Below are 15,516 nucleotides of genomic sequence, written 5' to 3'. Positions count from 1 at the left end.
TATATAAAGATATATATATATATATATATATAATTACATATGATGTTTCAAAATAAAATTTAACTTCTTGTACATTTTCTTTTTAAGCTAAACATTGGAATCAGTTTGCAAATTTTACTTTGAATTTCCTTTGGGATTTTGATTGGGAATAGATTGAACTTGTAGACTAATTTAGGGGCAGGGATGAATCTTTCTAATCCTGACTCTTTACAATATTTCAGAATAACAGCTAACAAATATTTGTTGAATGAATGAATATGTGTTTTGTTTTGTCTTTGGAGAAGAGGAGAGGGAATAAATATTTGATTATTTTCTAAATATTTTGCATTTTCTTAAAATGATCCATTTCACTTAGATTTTCAATTTATCATTGGAAATTCTACATATTTTTGCTTAAAAATATTCCACATATCTCTAAGAATGTCTACTTTCTTAATCCAAATGTGGTTTACTTTGGTTTCTCCACTGTTTGTCAGAGTTGCCAGAGTTTTATTGGTCTTTATATATACATAAAATTTTTTTTGGTTTTATTGATATGCTCTCTTTTTCACTTGTTTGATTTCCCTTTCATCTGAATTCTTCTTTCACTTATTTTAGTTTGTATGGTTGACTTTTTCCTGGGTCTTTTGGCTGAATGTATAGTTTAGTTTTTCCTCTCTCTTGATTTTCGATACATATTTTTAGGCTATAAATTAGCCTCTAAGACCTGTTTTGGCTGTGTCTAGTAGTTTTTATATATGTTGCTTTCATTGTCTTAAATAACTGAATAGTTATGAATATATATGAATAATTTTATACTTTTATTCTTTCTTAACCATAGAGTTATTTTGAAATAGCATTAAAAGACAAGTGGTTGGAGCAATATGGTGGTGGTGGGGGGCATGGGCAAGAAGAAGAGAGTTAGCCATTTATTGTTTATTTCTGGTTTTGGTGTTTTTTCATTATAGGTAGAGAATGGAGCCTGTATAATTTCCACTTTGGGTAGTACATTTGGATTTCCTTTGTAGTCAAACATTTTTTGTAAACACTCTACACCTTTAAGAAATGTTCTTTCTCTCTTTAGGAAAAGTATCTTAAGGCTGCTTATTAAATCAAGCTTGTTAATTATGTTTTTCCAATACTCTACATTCTTATTTTCTGTATATTTAAACTGTCCGTCTCTAGAAGCTTATGGTTTTCAGATATTCTCCTGTATTTCCAATAAATTGTTTATGTATTTTGATGTTTTGTTGTTTCAGGGAGTGAAAGTTTGTTTCTTCTTTATCTTCTTGGTAGACTAGACGTTTAATTGACATCAAATTTGTGTCTTTGTTCCCTCTGATTACAGAAGGAAGCCTCTGCCCTAGTATGCTGCTCCTTGTGATTTTTTTTTAAACCCTCCCTATTTTTGAAGAGTCTGTTATTATTTCACATTTTTCTTGCTTCTCCCTCTGTTTGGAGAGGAATTCTCAGTGGCAAACACAGCAGCTACAGCCCACTGTACCTCTGGGTGAGGGTGGGTGAGTGTGGGGACAGGCTGGCGCTAGGCTGGGCCAAGGGAGGCCCAGAGGGTGCAAAACTGAGATGCTTACTCTCAGTGTCTGCAAAGTCAGGTGGACCTCAAATGATGCTGAGAGTGAGTGCCTCCCTGAATTTTGCATTCTAGGTGCTTTTACCTGCCTCCCTGCAGTCCCAGCCCTGCTAACAGAGTCCATGGTTCTCCAGGTGGGCCTTTCAGTGATCTGAAATATTGCCCATCACTCACTCTGGTCTTTCATATTTGTCATCCCCAAGTTTGCTTCTCTGAGTTTGCTCTTTTACCACTCCATTAAGAAAGACAACATTCATTTCTATAGCAGCTATTCCTACCTCTGTTTGGATTGTGGTTTACGCTGGTGTTTCTGTTCATTTATTGCTATCTTTTTTATTTTCATCAAGGTAATGATGAATTAGCTAACAGTGAAACAGCACTAAAAGAAAAATAGAAGGTCTGTACCTCATTCTTTTTCACTTCCTCTCTACTCTGCAGAGGCAACCCTTAAAAAAATCTCTGGCTCTTTCTTCTGTCACTTGCCTTCACATTTCTAAATAATATGATTTCTGCCTTGATTATCAGTTAGTTATAGGTATGTTTTATTGACTTCCACTCATGACATAGGAGTGTACAACTTTGTTACTTCACCATGCCTATTGCTCCAAAACTTGATTCTCCCAATGTAACTTTCAGCTAAATTTGGTTTTTAGTCCTGGGCAAAATATGTGCTTACACTTCTCTAACCATTAAAATATTTTTCTTGAAGCTAATAGTGGACTTCTTTCCACATCTGATTCATTCCCATGTGCTCCATCAAATCTGTTATCACTATCAACAGTTTCTGAACAGTTACATGTATCAGATAATAATTTATCAATTCTCTTTTGGTTTTTCTTTTCTAGAGAACTCTCTCTGGAAACCCTTTTTCCTCCTTCTCTGGCTTGGATTGATTGCTTTCTTGCTTTGCTGCTTGGCTGTCATCCTGAAACTTATCTTTGTGTTTTCCTATGTTAGAGTCTCCGCTTTCTTGTTTTATGTCTTCTTCTTTCTTCCTTCTCATTTTCATGGAGCTCATCCTTTCACAGCATTCTAAAGAAGTATATGTGGAAGTAAAATATTTTCATATGTAATACTCAGTTCATATTCAAATGTCACTATCCCAATAAAGTTTTTTATAGTATTTTCCTCCAACATAGGATCTAATTGAGAATCACCTTTTTTTGGAAAAGCCTTAAAATTAATATTAGATTAATTTTTAATAATTAAATTTCTGCCAGATCTGTGCTCTTGGGAAGAGACCTTACATCCTGGGGAAGAGGGAGAGGATACACAAGGGGACACAGGTGAAGTGGATAGTTTCAGATAGATGTGCTAAGTCCCCCTGGACGTGACCCTGGACTTCCTGGTCATGGCTGGCCTGATGGCTATTGCCAGTTGCATAAATGGTTTATATGCATGTCCTGTCCCTTCTGCTAGTTTGTAGATACCACAGGAACAAGTTCACTCCTTTGAAGAGTGCTATTCTCATGATGCTCTATATGCCCTAAGCATATATATGCTCATTCGTGGAGAGGACAGGGCAGCCCCAAAGAAGACTCACAAATGGAGACAGACCTATACTAGCTGGCTCAGTAAGAAAAGAAAGTAGCCTAGTAATGATCTCTCTCTCTCTTCTTTTTTTTTTTTTCAACCGATTCCCCAAAAAAGGGACTAATTCAGGTCTTAGTTATATTGTCACATCCTCAGAGAACCTGTCCTGGGTTTCCATCTTCTCCCTCATGTATTGTGTCTTCTCCTCCCTAGGCTGCCAGCCCTATCTTGTATCACTGTTTACTCAAATCCTGGCACCTGCTTGATACATATTTGTCAAATGAATAAACGAGGCTAACCAAAGCAGAGCTAGATTATTCTAGACTAGAGGAAGTGTGACATCTTCCTTCTGTCTGGCCTTGAGGAAGCTGCCGTCAGAAGCACCCTTGTTGCCTATGAAGTGCCAGTTTCAGGACCATACCCTGCTTTATGAAGGAGTGAAGTTGGGATCCATGTGGAGAGGAAGATTGCCTGTTCCTCGCTACCCCCACATATGTCTTCCAGCTGTGATTCCCCCTGTCCCTTTTGGGGAAGAGTGTGTAGATCAGTGCTCTGGGTTTGGAAGTTGGTTCATAATGTTAATAATGAGAGTGCACATCTATCGAGCATTTCCTATGTGCTGGGTACCACACCACATGTGTAACATGCATGATCTCATTTAATTCCCATCAGGGACAGATTATCCCTATCACTCCTATTTTTATAAGTGACGATATTGAGGCTCCAAGAAGGCGAGTTGCTCACTCAAGTTCATGGGATTCATGAATGAGCAAACTAGGACTTGGATCCGGGTCTGTCTGATCTAAGGCTTCTGCTGATATAGTCATGTTCTGCTGGCTTCTGTGGTGTTTTCCTCCACCTACATTTCAGCATCACAGACTCACTGGCTGGAGTCATGACATCTCAGAGGAAGAAAGGATCACAGAGGTCATCATCTATCTGGTCCAACTCCTGTCAGCACTCAGGAGAAAATGGAAGCCTAACGTTTCCGGCCACCCATCACTTACATGGTGAGAATTTAGCAGTTGAAGGCTCGCTGGAAGCAGTAGGAACAGAATCTGTAGTGCAAGCAGGCAAAGTGCACAAAAGCTGGCCCCAGACCATTTTTGGCAAGTGCACACAACCCTTTGTCCACAGGATAAAGGTAGGTATACTCTAGAGTAACTTAGATAAGGCCAGTGCTTAGCCTGAGAAAGACACGTTAGAGTTCTACTCTGACATGTATTTCCTTCTGACTTACAATTAATGCAAAACACCTACTATTCCCGTTGGTTGGCTTTCCAAATCCCCGATGCCACTGGCCTTTGTGTTAAAGGAACACTCGCTGCCCGGGACTGCAGACTCATAGGATGATGTGGAATAAAAACAGCAGGACATGATTTGGACTCAAATCACCAGGCCTTTCTCTCCATCCTTCCCCCCAAGTTTACCTAATCCCATAGTTCCTTAACGTTTCCAAAGATTTGAGGGCATGGGGATTACCGTGGAAGTAAGTAGATTTCACATCCTGGAGATGTTTTTGTAGCTGCCACATGTGGCCCCGTGTTAAGTAGCTAAACACTTCAGCTTGCTGGCAGCCAAAGTCAGCCCTCCCCTCCCATGGAGCTCCTTGTGACTTCAAAAAGTATTCCACAGGGTTGCAGAGAAGAGGAAATTTGGGAGAGGGTTACCACTTATGCTGCCTGAATTCATTTTCCATCTTTGTGCTTTCTGGTTATTAGAGCTATGCAGGAGACGATGGAATGGCAGAGAAATTTGAGGGCTTTCTTCAGAGAAGGTGCTAGAAAACCCAATATTTGAAGGAGAGATTGCATTCTTCTAGAAGCAACTTTTTAAAAAAAAAAGCATTACTAAACGTAATTTCAGTTGGAAAGGTTCCTATGACAGATGTGCAGTGTAGGCTGAATCAGTTAAGGGATTCCTTGCTGTATATAAAAGCGCATCTCTTTACATCTCTCAGGAAAAAAAGCAATCGTTTGGAGTGTTTTCCACTGTATGACAATTCTGCTGGTGGCGAGCAAAGCCAGCCTGAGAAGGTATTGCTTACCGAATGGCATGAGAAATACGCCATTTATAAATCCCTGCTGTGCATAGCTGGAAAGCATGAATGAGGCTGGAATAAATATAAGCCACCTGGACACCCCCTGATTGGGGAACATCTTAACAGGAGCTAGCCTGTTGAATTTTTTTATTTTTTTGGCCTGTTAGAATTTCTTAAATCTCAAAGAGGTCTTTAAAGTCTTCTAGATCATCTTCAACACTGAAAATAAACCAACACAATCCCTATTTTGTTCTACTTTATATATTGAAGGAAAACTTAATGTAATGTAATGATTGATTTTTTTTTTTTTACTTTGCAAACTTTTGGCAGAATCCTTAACATTCTGCAATCAGTTGCTGCAGGAGTCAACTTATTACAACCGATTTAACAGAGATGTTAGCATAATTTGTTAGAGCAAATGAACAGCAAAAGGCTGATTTTTATTTTGAAGTGTAGTCAGTCAACAGATATTTACTGCGCATCCCTGCGTGTAAGGAACCGTGTGAGATACTGTAGGCATCACTCATTTAGGATGCCATGACTAACTTAGAACATTAAAGATGTTCTTCTGTTTCCCCTGCAGTGATGCATATTGGGTCTTGACTATGACTTTGGTCATGATTATCTTGGGGAGGAAGGGGGCGGGGCCCTCTCAGCTGCACCTGCCCTTTGGTGCTGAGCCTGACTTGAGTCAGTCTCTCTGTCACTCTGTTTCTGTCTCCTCCACTTAACCCACAGGGTGGACTGAGGTTGGAAAGCTGGAGGTTTCTCTGTGTGAAGCTAATCGGCCCATCTGGGGCTTAAACCCCAGAGTCTTAGACCTCTTAGCACCTTTCTTGAGACAACTGGGCTCAGCATGGCACCTTGGATGCAAATGCTAATTGTTAATCATTAGGAATGACTTTCTCCTTTGGGGGTCACAGAGGGGAAGGGGCTGGCTGGCTGCCTCATCAGCCCTGACTCATGCTTATAGTGGGAACTTTGGTCTTCTAGGTAGGCGCAAGTGGAGTTGGGCCATTATGGGGCCAGTATGTCCCCTCTCATGTTCTGGGGCACAGCCCAGTGGATAACACATCCCACAACCTGGCCTATTCCATGGTAATATGCACTTATCAGGAATTAAGTCAAACGGTACTTAGAGACTGATGCACTTGTATGAGCCACACACCTATCTTTTGGTGGTAACCAAAAGGCTACCATGGTGACTTTTCGAGGAAAGACTTGTCTTCCTCTGAAAATCTCTGATTCCATTTTGTCAGCTTGAATTTTAGAGCAACCCCCAAAGTAATGTGGCTAATGGCCTTTGTTAGCTCCAGTGTTTTCCTTATGTTCTTAGCTAACAAAGCTTAAACGTCTCAAAAAATAGTTGTGTAAAGAACATTTACTTTTTAGTGAATTCAGAATGGCTGACTTAACAGTGTTGAAATCCATCCAATCTGCACAATAGCCTGAATCTCCGATGGGCCCTACACATAAAAGATGGAAGTCAGAAGAGCCCATTAGCCAATTTCCAGATCTAGAATAGTAACTATCCTTCTCACCATGATCAAATAGCCATTCCTCATCCACCCTGGCCCTCTTTCCTGAGCCCAAATGTGTCATCTGAACCTTTCTCAATGCAAGTTTAAGTGATTGCAACTGGCCCTTGAGATGACATTTATATACCAGCTCTGATCTAAGTAACTTCATTCAAGGAAATGTGTACTTTCTGTTGGTCTACACTGGTTTATATTTGGATCATCTCACTCTTTTTCTGTCATGACTTTTGTGTATTACTGTCCAAAAGGCATCATTTTACAACCTAGACTTAACTACATGTGCTGCCTCAGAAGGAAAGGAGCTTTCTAAAGTCACATGCTGTTTTAACGTCATAATATGATGTGGTGTAATAGTAACTGACTTTTCACCTGTGTTAACTAGATTTTGTTCATTTGAAAATTGAACTATATTTGGTCTTTTAATTAAGGTTTCATGAAAAGTCTACTGTTTGGAAAAGAAGCATTTTCCAGATTTTTTACCTTAGGATATATGTCCCTGAAGCCAAAACAAAGGCCGTGAGTGTGTGTGTGTGTGTGTGTGTGTGTGTGTGTGTGAGTCTGTGTGAATATTCACAACTGAACTAATAGTAAAACCATTTTTTGAGAACTTACTATTTTCCAAATTCTATGGTAGTCATTTCAACTGTGTTTGTTTTAGTTTTTCAGGGCTGCCCTAACAAAATACCACAACTGGGTAGCTTAAACAACAGAGATTTCTTTTTCATACTTTTGGAGGCTGGAAGTCGAAGATCAAGGTGTTGGCAGGTTTGGTTTCTCCTGAGGCCTCTCTCCTTGGTTTGCAGATGGCTGCCTTCTGGCTGGGTCTTCACAGGGCCTTTCCTCTGTGAGTGAGCATCCCTGGTGTCTTTGTCCCCATTTCCTCTCCTTTTAAGGGCACTAGTCGGAATGGATGAGGGCCCACCCTAATGGCCTCATTTTAACTTAATCACTTCTTTAAAGGCCCTATCTTCAAATGCAGTCACATTTTGAGGTACTGGAGATAAGGGCTTCAACAAACAAATTTAGGATGTGGGAGAGGGAGACACAATTCAGCTCATAATAGTGCTGAATCCTGGCAGCAAATTTTTAAATTCAGATACTATCATTATCTCCATTTCAGAGATAAAGAAACAGAGGGTCCTAGAAGCTGAGTCACTGGCCTGATGACCTTCATGTAGCAAGCCAAGCATACCATTTACACACTATTTCTTCTTCAGCTGTGTGTGTCTGAGATATCATTCAGTTTATGAAGTGAGTTTGAAAAGGCCCATTGAAATTTCTGGATTCCTTTAAAAGCAGTTGTTTGTAGCAATGTTGCTAATGGAGCTTCTGCCACTTAGCAGCTGTGTGACCTCTGACAGGTGACTTCACCTCCCTGGTCCTCGGTTTTCTTGTCTATCAAATGGGGATATTAAACGTACCCCCCCCCCCCCGCCCGAGAGGGCTGTTGTGAGAAGGATGTGAGATAATCCTAGAAGGTCTTTATAACAGTGTCTGTATATAGGAGGTATTAAGTAGACGCTTGTTGCTATTATTATATATGATTATCATTATTCTGAGAAGGATGCATTTTCAGAATGGGAAAATGTGCTTTCTATTATTCCATTTTAACATTTGAAAGTGTTATTACATGCTGGCCATTTGGATCTATATAGTTTTAAACATTCTTCATTTTCAATATATTATGTCATTTTACTTTGGCAACATGTCAGAGGCTCGTGTCATATGCCAAAAATGATTTAAGTCATTGGCCATGTGTCATAAATATGACACCAGCACTGATCGTCAGACTAACAGTACCTGCTTTTTTTTTTTTTCAGATTTTTAAAAAATGTTTTATTGAAGTATAGTCAGTTTGCAATGTTGTGTTAGTTCCTGGTGTACAGCATAGTAGTTCAGTTATACAACAGTACCTGCTTTTAACACATGTTGGACATACCAAAGAGGTTTCCTTGGAGTCAGGTGACATGCTGAGCTGTTGCAGCACCAAACAATTTTCTAGGGAGTCTGAAAGACCATAAGAGATGATAATTATTCCTCCAAAGCCAATTTTCAAGTGGCTCCATTGCAAAATGGCTCTGTAATCACTCTGTTATGCCGAGACTTAAATTGGGCACGTGGAATGTTGCAGAAAGAGGTCCCTGAGAGCCTAGCTGCTCCACTCGACTCTGCATGACTGCCATGGTCTTCCCTTGGTGGGTTGTGCTGTCATAGGTGCCAGCCGCCTGGAGTGACTCCTTGAAGCTGCTTCCAGACATCTAATATGGCAGACCACACTGCACTGCAGCGCCTCATCCATCCGGTCTAAGGTACTTTTCTGAGTATGTTCCTAGGTTAAATTCCTAGCAGTGGAGTTGCTGGGTTAGAGGGTATATATATTCACAGTTCTGATAGATACTACCCACTTGCCCTTTGAAACAGCCGAATCAGTCCATTCTCACCCACAGTAGATGAATGTGCCTGTTTCATATCATCAAACATTTTCATTTTTGCCAACATGATAGGTAAGATCCATTCATCCACAGTTGCTTTGATTTGCATGTCTTTAATTATGAGTACTATTAAGCACCATTTTCATCCATTTGTTCCCTGCTTGTATTTGTTACTCTTGTATGTGAATTGCCTATATTCACCTCTTTTGTCCACTTTTCCACTGGGTATGTTTTTTCCAACTGAATTATATAAACTCTTTGTCAATTAAGGGAATGAGCCCTTAAGGCAAATATTTTCCCCCAGTTTACCCTTTGTCTTTGTTTACAGTATTCCAGTCTATCCTACGCTTTTAAATTCACATGTATTTGAATGTGTTGACACCCAGGAAATTTGCTGAGAGTTGGGCTAAGTCTCAAGATCCATTCAAGTCTAAAGAAGACTCTAAATACTAACAACCACAAAACGGAAGGAATGCAAGTCCAATGGTGGTTTTTTGCAAACTTTAGCAGGTGGGTGAAGGCCACTTCTGTTGTCTAGAACTTTCCAATGATTCTGTCACCTCTCCTGTAAGATACTCTACTCTGCATTGTAGCAGCCGAACTGTTGACATGACAATCAAGATATGATTTTTTTTAAATGTTTCTTAAATGTTTTTGTTACTGTTATAAAAGTCATATGGTTCCCTACAGTGATTGAATGTTTAAAATCCAGGCTCTGGCACCATGCCTACCACTCAGAAATGTGCTGGATGAGTCTGTGAATGTTTGGGGTAAAGAAACATGATTCAAGAAGGGCTAAACCGCCCTAGAAGGCTTGGCGAGCTCTGGATGCTCCAGGACGTCTTCATGAGGAAGAAAAGAAGGTAAGAACTTTGAATGAAGGCATTCAATGCCTTGGAGATGGCTGTAAGTAATTTAAAATATAGTCATTTTCGGTTTACAATGTTGTGTTAATTTCTGGTGTACCGCACAGTGGTTCTGTTATACACGTATATATTCCTTTTCATATTCTTATTCAACGGCTATTACAAGATACCGAATACAGTTCCCTGTGCTCTACAGTAGGACCTTGCTGTTTATCTGTTTTATACATACTAGTGCGTATCTACAAATCCCGAACTCCCAATTTATAGTTTTAAACTTTCTGGAAAACCTGAATACTCCTACCTATAAGCTTTATCATCTATGAAACTTAAAACTATTCAGGAAAACTCAATCATCTAAATTAGAGAGCTTCTCAAAACCTTGATGTGCATATGAATCACCTGGGGATGGATCTTGTTTGAATGCAAATTCTGTGATTCAGTGGGGGGCTCGGGTAGGACTGAGATTCTGCATTTCTAAAAAGCTGCTTATCCTCAGACCCCATGGTAGCCAGACTCTAAAAAAGATCTTCTGAACATGTCCCCCTGTGCGCAGTATTTTGTGTGCACGTACACTTCCTTTGTGTATGTCTTTATATTCCTGCTTTCTAAAACATTAATTGAGAAATAGGCCATTGTTACAGAAACCACAATGCACTTCGTGAAAAAACATTGGGTACAATAGCAAAACATTGATGAATTGGTACTTTCTTGCTTGGTCATGCCTGATTTAAGGAAATGAACCCCAAATAGGCTATGTGAATTGGAAATTGACTTCAGCCACATTTAAATTGTTCTCTTTTAAAATATTAGCAGTTGAGTGTGTAAACCGATATTTATTTTCTCATCAAAGGTTTGCGGCCAATGGTTTATAAATGAAAGAAATGAGGGAAGAGAGCTTCGAAGTGTTTCCAGTAATAGAAATGGAAATGGGATATCTTCGTTCTTTAAATGGCAGACACAGGCCTCAACTAAAATTCATCCAGCTCTGGGAAGAGGAAATTGTATGGAAAACTGACCGTAGTATAAAAGCATGGGCCAGCACCTCTCTGCTGGCGATCATAATAAATATTTTTCGGTGGAAAAAAAGTTGAAGATCTAGCCACATTAAGGGAGAATCTATTAACAGAATAATTCTATAGAGAGGACCCCTTAAGAAAAGCTTCCAAAATTCCATTATCTTAACTGTCACTCGCCACTTTGAGTTGTCTTGGCGCTGTGTGTTTTCATGAATTACCAGAGCTGTTTGTTTTTTCCTTTATCAGTCATCACCCTGTCAGCCGGGCCATTCATAACAACTTTTGGCAGCTCATCAGGAGAGTTCAGAGCTTGAATAGGACCCTATCAACTCTCACACCTCATTGTGTGAAACTGTTTACCAGCATTGCCTTTTTCTGTAAATATTACAAGCAGAGCCCTGAAAGGAGAGATGTGTGAAAACAAAATGGACAAATCTTGTAGCAGTTGGCTGAGATGGCCTATGGGGGTTGGCTGAGAATTTGCAAGTCCTTGTTTCCTTTTTTCGGCTGAATCCCGCCTAGGCACTGGGCTTGAGCTCTTGTGTAGGCTGGTTAATTAGACGATATGTACTTTGCCTGAACATTGGTGTCAGTTTGCTGAAAGTGAGACTTTGTAATTAGGGAGTGCAGACCAGTTTTCTGTCACAGCTCTACCCCCTTACTCTAGATAGTTCAGTGCACTCTCTTCCAGTGTATTGTCACCCACGATGTGCTGAGTTTCCCCCGCGGCCTTTGATGCTTGACTGGTAATAAGGCGGCTCCTGTGACACAACCAACAGCAAATGGACTAGGTCTCCTGGACTTCACAGCCCGAAGCTCCTGCTGGATTCACCCATCAGAAATAATTTCCTATTTGAAACAAATGTCCACAGTTCTCTATCTAAGCTAGTAATCTCCAGTGCCAATGGGTATGATTTTATTTATTTATTTATTTATTTTGGTTTCTATTTTTACTAAAGTTATATATGCACAAATTTTGAAGCATCAAATAGGTGGAAGTTCTGTGAAGAAAAATGGCCATCTCAAGCCAGTTGTCAGAGGCAACTGCTTTCAAGTCTTGCAGCAGATCATTTAGAATATAAACCCACGGTGAGAAATAGGTTGTCCCGCTTTACCTGTTCTCTGTTGTGTAAGTGCAGTCATATTGCTGTGACTTGCTTCTTCCACTCACCATGAAGGTGGGTTTTCTCTTAATTACCCTTTTTTAAAACCAAGGCATAATTTATAGACAATAAGTGCACAGATTTTCGATGTACAGTTCAATAAATTTTAACAGGGGAGTCTACCCATGTAACTGTACACCAAACTACAGAGCGTTTCCATCACCCCAGGAAGTTCCCTTGTCCACCTTTGCAATCAGTCCCCTTCCATGAAGCAATCACTTTTCTTATTTCTTTAATCACAGATTAGCTCCACCTGCTCTAGAACTTTCTATATGGCATCACACAGTAGGTACTCTTTTGTGCCTGGCTTCTTTTGCTCAAAATGATGTCTTGGAGATTCATGCAGAAATTGACTCCTTTTAACTACCAAACAGTATTCCACTGTACGAGAATACTGCCATTTGTTTGTCAGTTTACTTGTTGATGCTCAAGTTGTTTCCATTTTGGGGCTATTGGGATGTCTATTTATTATTGATTCAGAGACATTTTATATAGTTTAGACAACAAGTCCTTTGTCAGAAATAGGCTTTGCAAATATCTCTCCCAGTCTGTGTTTTATCTTCTCATCTTCTTAATGCTGTCCTTTGATGAACAGAAATTTTAAATTTTGATTATGTCCATTTTATGATTTTTTTTTTAATGACTGGGGCTTTTTGTATCCTGTCAGAGAACTCTTTGCCAACCACAGGATAGTGCAGATATTCTCCTGTATTTCCTTTTAGGAAACATTGATGCTTTCTAGTTTCAGATTTCATATGAAGGCTTCCCACTTAAATCTAATTTTTGAGTATGGTGTAAGGTAGAGGTCTAGGTTCTTTCCTTCTTTCTTACGTATGGATTTGCAATGGTTCTAGCATCATTTGTTGCAAAAACTTTCCTGTCCCCCTTGGATGTGTGCGTGTGGGTGCGAGTGTGTGTATTTCAGGACTTGATTCTGCTTCACTGACTTTATCTATCTTTGTGCAAGTAACCGTGTCTTTATTATAGTTTTATAGTAAGTCTTAAAAGCAGGTAGTATAAGTCTTCCAAATTTGTTCTTCTTTTTAAGATTACTTTTATTATTCTTTATCTTTTGCATTTTCATATACGTATACAATCAGTTTGTTCATTTCTACTGTGAGCCTCATGAAATTTTGATTGGAATCGCACTGAATTTATAGGTTAGAGGAGAACTGACACTTTAGCAATATTAATTTTTCCAATCCCTAAGTGTGTTATATGGTTTAAATTTTTACTTAATAACTTTCTGCAATATGTAGCAGTGTTCAGAATACAAGTCTTATCTATCTTTTCTTAAATTTATTTTTGAGTAGTTTTATGCTTTTCCTGTGATTGTAAATGAATTATTTTTTAACTTCATTTTCTGATAGTTTGCTGGTAAAATATTGACTTATAATTAAATTTTGTATATTGACCTCAACTCCTGTGACTTTGCTAAATTTACTTTTCAGTTGTGGTAGTTTCAGGGCGTAGACTGCATAGAATGTTTTATATATACAATCATGTCAACTGTAAAAAAGACTGTTTTGCTTCTTTCTTTTTAATTTATACACCTCTTTTTTTCTTACACTATTGAACCAGGGCTTCCAGTATATTGTTGAATAGATGCAGAGAGAGTGGAGGTCTTGTTCCCGAACGAAGCAGCATTCAATATTTCACCATTAAGTATGACATTCACTGTTGTTTTTTCATAGATGCCCATTATTAGGTTGGTGAATTTCCTTTCTTTTCCTAGTGTTTTGAGATTTTCTTCATGAACGGGTGTGACATTTTGTCAGAAATGTTTTTTTGCATTAATTGAGATGTTATTTTTTTCTCTTTGATTCTGTTAATGTGATGAATTACAACTACTGATTTCATAATGTAAAACCAACCTTATAATCCTGCATAGGCTCCACTTATTAATAACATTTATCCTTTTCATATAAGGCTGAATTTGATTTGTTAATACTTTATTGAGGACTTTGTATATTTATTCATGTAGGATATTGGTCTCTAATTTTCTTTTCTTGTAATGTCTTTGTCAGGTTTTGGTACCAGGGTTATGCTGGCCTCATTAAACTACTTGAAAAGCATTTCCTTCTATTTTCTCAAAGAGTCTGTTACACAAACACAGAGTTTGGTATTAGTTTTGTCTTTGAACCTTTGATAGAATTTGTGAGTAAAGCCATCTGGGCCTAGGATTTTCTTTGTTGAAAGGTTTTAAATTATGAATTCAATTTTGAAAAAGGATATAAAGCTCTTTGAATTTTTCTATTTCTTCTTGTGCTGATTTTGGTAAAATGTACTTTTTGAGAAATTTGTCCACTTGCTCTAGGTTGTTGAATTTATAGGCATAAAATCATGAATGTTTTTGTCTTCTTGGAGAATTGAATCCCTTTTCATTCTGTAATAAGCCTCTCTATCACTGGTAATATTTCTTGTCTGAAGTCTAGTTTGATATTAATAAAGCTACTTCAGCTTTCTTTTGAATGAGTGCATGGAATATCTTTTTTTATACTTTTACTTTTAATCTATTTATGTCTTTATATTTAAAGTGGTATTCTTGTAAGCAACATATAGTTTGGTCTTGCTTTTTATCTAGTCTAACAATCTGTCTTTGAATTAGTGTGGCTTAATGCGATTATTGATATGGTTGAATTAAAATCTACCATCTCACCAGCTGTTTCCTATTTGTTCCATTTGTTCTTTGTTTCTTTTTTTCCTTTCTTTTTGCCTCCTTGATTAATTGAGCTTTTTTTTTTATGATTCAATGTTATTTCCACTATTGAATTACCATGTATACCTCTTCTGAAAAAAAATTAGCAGTTACTTTAGGGTTTACCATGTACATCTTATTTAATCAACGTCTACTTTCAAATAATATCCTGTTTCATGTCTAGTATACAGACAACAATATATCCCCATTTCTCCTCATTCTTATTCTATTATTGCTACATATTTACTCTTACATATGCTATAAATTCACAATACTCCTATTTCTGATTTAGGTAATTATCTTTCAGAGCAATTAAAATAATAATAAATAAATTTTGAACTTTGTTTACCTCTAGTTATTCCATTTCTGGTGCTCTTAATTTCTTTGTGTAGAGTCAAGGTTCCACCGGCTACTGTATTCCTTCTGCCTGAAGAACTATCTTTAACATTACTTGCAGTGTGGGTCTACTGGCATTGAATTCACTCAGATTTGTTTTTTGTTTTTGGTTCAGGAAAGTATCTCTTTTTTCTTTTTGAAAGACCTTTTTTCTGGGTATAGGATTCTGACTTGACAGGTTTCTGTTGTTGTTCAGCTACAGAGACCCCATTCCTTATCTTCTGTCTTGAGTAGTTTCTGCAACTCTTATCTTCAATTTTTAT

General features: G+C 38.3%; 1 long non-coding RNA gene across 5 annotated transcripts in view; it reads left to right on the top strand.

Annotated features, from left to right (window-relative positions):
• Positions 1-15,516, top strand: part of LOC106729788 — a 48,382-nt gene that overhangs the window by 29,385 nt on the left and 3,481 nt on the right. For all 5 annotated transcript variants that reach the window (XR_004322417.1, XR_004322419.1, XR_004322418.1 and 2 more), the window contains 4 exons: positions 8,897-8,991; positions 9,501-9,624; positions 9,827-9,977; positions 13,741-13,867. This is a non-coding gene — a long non-coding RNA (uncharacterized LOC106729788). The remainder of the gene's footprint in view (positions 1-8,896; positions 8,992-9,500; positions 9,625-9,826; positions 9,978-13,740; positions 13,868-15,516) is intronic.

The sequence above is a fragment of the Camelus ferus genome, chromosome 9 (assembly GCF_009834535.1).
Source record: "Camelus ferus isolate YT-003-E chromosome 9, BCGSAC_Cfer_1.0, whole genome shotgun sequence".
Taxonomy (NCBI): Eukaryota; Metazoa; Chordata; class Mammalia; order Artiodactyla; family Camelidae; genus Camelus; species Camelus ferus.
Note: the sequence above shows the minus strand (reverse complement) of the source record. Positions and strands in the feature narration are given on the sequence as shown.